Source organism: Perca fluviatilis, chromosome 2 (genome assembly GCF_010015445.1).
Source record: "Perca fluviatilis chromosome 2, GENO_Pfluv_1.0, whole genome shotgun sequence".
Classification (NCBI taxonomy): Eukaryota; Metazoa; Chordata; class Actinopteri; order Perciformes; family Percidae; genus Perca; species Perca fluviatilis.
Window position 1 is genome coordinate 5383425 of NC_053113.1, and position 3736 is coordinate 5387160.

Below are 3736 nucleotides of genomic sequence, written 5' to 3' on the forward strand. Positions count from 1 at the left end.
TCAAAAACGAATTCTATCATCATCACGTGACAAAAGCCGCCAATAATATTCGTTCAAAATAAAGTGCCGTTACCACGACTTTAGCGTAGCACATGCGTTTTAGCTAGCTAGCTAGCTACATCCATGAGCACATACGCCATAACAGCGGGAGCATTTTCTATGGTGTAAAATCTTGAGGAAATCACCATAACATCTTCTCTAACGAAAAACTACACAATCAAACATTTTCCAGCAGGAATCCTATCCGAAGTCGAGAAACATTAACAGCGGCATCCAAGATTCCAGGTGTAATGGCTCCGGTAAATAATGCTGTTTATTACTGTCTTATAACGTTAATGTTAGCTTAGTGCATGGACTCTGTAAACCGCTAACATATAACGTTATTCCGTTTTATGTTTGTATTTACAGGTAACGTTACATTTGTTTTGAGGAGATACAAAGCTAACGTGTTAGCATGTAAACGTTAGCTAGATGTAATGTTAGCTAGATGTAGCTAATGTTAGCAGTGTGCATGTTAACGTTAACGTAAACACAGTTATTCTATCAGGCTGTAGAGCCGGGAATTATATGAAAGACGATTACTAGACCGATTAAAGTGGAAAAGATAACATTTATCATATAAGTTTACATATACTAGCTACATCACCTAATGGCTAGTCATGGACCCCAGGAAGAGTAGCTTTTAGCTTATGGAAGATAATGGGGATCCAAATAAAACAAACAAACAAATAGAGACAACATGTAACGTTATTAGCTAGCTACATAAGATTACATCAACTACAGATAACCTAACGTTACTAGCTAGGCATGGAAGAGATAACCTGTATTACATAGGTTTACATCAACAGCAGATATCCTAATAGCTAGTCATGGGAGAGATACCATTGTTTAAATAGCATTACATTACAATAGTTATCCTTAATGTTATACATTTTATCATCAAACAACAACAAAGCAATTAAACTAAATTTATTTTACATTTCTCTTTCCGCTTGCTAGAAAGACTCCTACACTGATACCTAATTTGGGATGTTCTCACAGTCCACACAAAGACACATGTCTGTACATGGGAGCTCATTCAATTTGCATGTGCATCTCCCTTTGACACATTGTGTTTTTTTACAGGAGCAGTACACAAGCTCCAAGATGCCGACAGGGGCTGGGGGAAGTGTCATCCAGTCAATCCCAAAGAAGTCTCCCTCAATCTTCCAACCATGGGCCATTGGTGGTGGAACATCAGGCTGACTCTTCAGGGACCTTCTGTATATGGCTGCCTGGTAATTTGCCCGCTGGGTGTGGTTATGCAAGGCATCCCTGTTTGGTGGTAGACTTCTGTCTGTGCACTTTCCACTCTTGAACAGCTGAGACCTTGCATAATTGACATCCCTACAGTCTTTAAGGTCATAGAGTGCACAGGTAAAAGCTTCTGTAGCTTCATACAGCTCTGCTGGCAGTTGAAAAGCTGTTCCCAACCTACTCATTGTGGCACAATGGTCTTCGTTTGAAAGCAGTGTTTTAATTGCCTTCACTTTACCAACGCCATACAGAGCACTTACTGTATCACATCCAGTGAAACAGTGAAGTCCAATCAGAGCATCTGTTATTTTATCACCTAGGTGGCTCTGTATTTGCTGTACATGTATGGTGCGTTTGTTTTCTCCTTTACCTGTGTGAAAGTAGACGTTTGCTCCAATTTCCTTGCAGAAAGAAATGGCCAATACAAACACATCAGTGTCAGGACTGTTGATCACAATATTTGTACTGTACTGTGAGGCATGCGCACAGTGAAGCAACAGCCGAGTGTCTGCCTCCTCCTGTATTGTAGACAATGCTGGCAGTGGTAACACCTCAAGGTCTGTGCCACTGTTGTTTATTCTGATTATGTGACACTCAGAGCCATGTCCAACTACCAATGTAATGTCCTCAATTTGATCTAGCCTAGACTTAGACCACGACTCAAAGAAAAACGTTGCAGTTGCTGCTTGTTGTCACCACAAGACAAGAACTTGGACCGCATTTTGTGTTTCGTGTCTGGCAAAATATATTTTAGCTTTTGTCACCTGACATCCTTTTGGCCAGCTCGCCTGTCTCGTTCCGCGTTCTTTATGCTCATCTGTTTGTAGGTATCAGGGACAAAATGCACAACTTTTGATTTACTTGCTTTGGCTGCATTGATCAGGTACATAAGTACATTGTTGGCAAATCTTCCAAATGTATTTTGGGGTTTCATGGCTTGTACCAGTGCCATTGCATCACACACCCAGGTTGAGCCATCAGGGATTTCAACTGTGGCTGGTGGATTTACTGACCCTTCTAGAAAGTGCATTAATTTGGCTTTGTCTGTTTTTACAATCGAGCCATCAATGTTTGCAATTGCTGCAGGCAAGGGCCCCAGACTATAGACCAGCATTTCCCCATGTCTATCTTCCTCACTGTTCCGACCACAATAAGCCTTGCGAAGAGATCTCTATCTGCTTTTAGGGCTATCTCCCGGCCTCTCACTTTGGTGACACTTGAGGTAGCTGTGTCCTTAAATGTCTTTAGTTTCATTTTCTTCAGTGGTGCATGAAATTCAACCTCATCTGTGTTGAGACGTTGCTGAAAGAATTCAACAAATGCCTTCTCACCTATTTCTTTTGCATTCAGCAGATCTGCAGAGATGGCTTCTGATGCTACCTGACCTGATGTAACATGGTAAAGATGCATGCTTTTTCCAGTGTTTGATCAAATGGGTTCATCATGTGATGTATGGTTGACAGAATGCTCTGAACATCTTTTTCATCCTGTTCCTTTCTTTTCTCATCCAATTCTGTTCTCTGTCTTGTTGACATGTTCTGCCCAGCCATGTCCTTGACCTCCATTGTGATGGCTGCTCTCTCGTCGGTGTCAGTGTCCACCTGTGGACTGCACCTTTGTTCAACGAAAACCCGTAAGCCCACCTTTGGTCTTTGAGTCCCTGTTTGCTGTCTGTTCTATTACCTGGTCACATGCAGTGCCTGTAAAGGCATATGTCTGCTGCCTCTGTGCCACAAAGTCACCTGATTGTACCTGTGTGTAGATTCTTGGATGAGTTTCCTTTAGAATGTTCATCTCCTGCCAGTATGCTGATAGGTATCTACTGTAATTGATTCTGTCGTAGGAAAAGAACCATGGCAGCATGAACCGGATGCTGGAAAGATGCAGACCCCAGTTTGCCTCTCGTGGGCCCCTCACAAATGATAGCAGATCCTCTACCATTTCAATGTAGGAACTCCAAAACTGGTATGTCTTGCTTTCTTGTTGTTTGTTGAATTTGTCATAGCTCTTCAAGGATTGTGTTGAACACCTGTGAGTCACTAATTACTTGACCTATTTCTTCAGGAAAGGCACTTTGGAGGTCAGCAGCAACTTTTAAAGCAGCTTCACGGCAGTCTTGAGAAAGGGTTTCAAGGTAGGCTTGCCAGCGTAACCTGTGTAGTGCGCCTCACACATCAACTTGTGGCTTCGAATGCTTCGGGTTATATTGGTGACCTGTTATAACTCCTCCAACAGACCCAGCAGCAATAACGTCAGCCTCAATCAGAATGTCTTGTAAGCCAGCATCTCCAAATCGCTCCAATACAGGACAGGAAAGCCATACATGTGTGAAACTCCCCCATTCTAATTGTAAGTCTTTTCTTATAGTTTCACTCTTCCAACCCCGATCTCCTGAGCTTTGGCATAGATGGCTTGGTCAAAGACTAGAACTATCTCCCTG

The 3736-nt window shown here is 42.3% G+C and overlaps 1 long non-coding RNA gene across 2 annotated transcripts; it reads left to right on the forward strand.

Moving 5' to 3' along the window:
* The first annotated feature begins 205 nt into the window (after window positions 1–205).
* On the forward strand, window positions 206–2881 carry LOC120553302. Of its 2 annotated transcripts, none has more exons than XR_005638153.1 (4): window positions 206–299; window positions 1126–1277; window positions 2647–2694; window positions 2843–2881. It is a non-coding gene; the product is annotated as an uncharacterized LOC120553302 (long non-coding RNA). The 2 variants fall into 2 exon arrangements; XR_005638154.1 differs by having other exon boundaries at window positions 2650–2694.
* The last annotated feature ends 855 nt before the right edge of the window (window positions 2882–3736 follow it).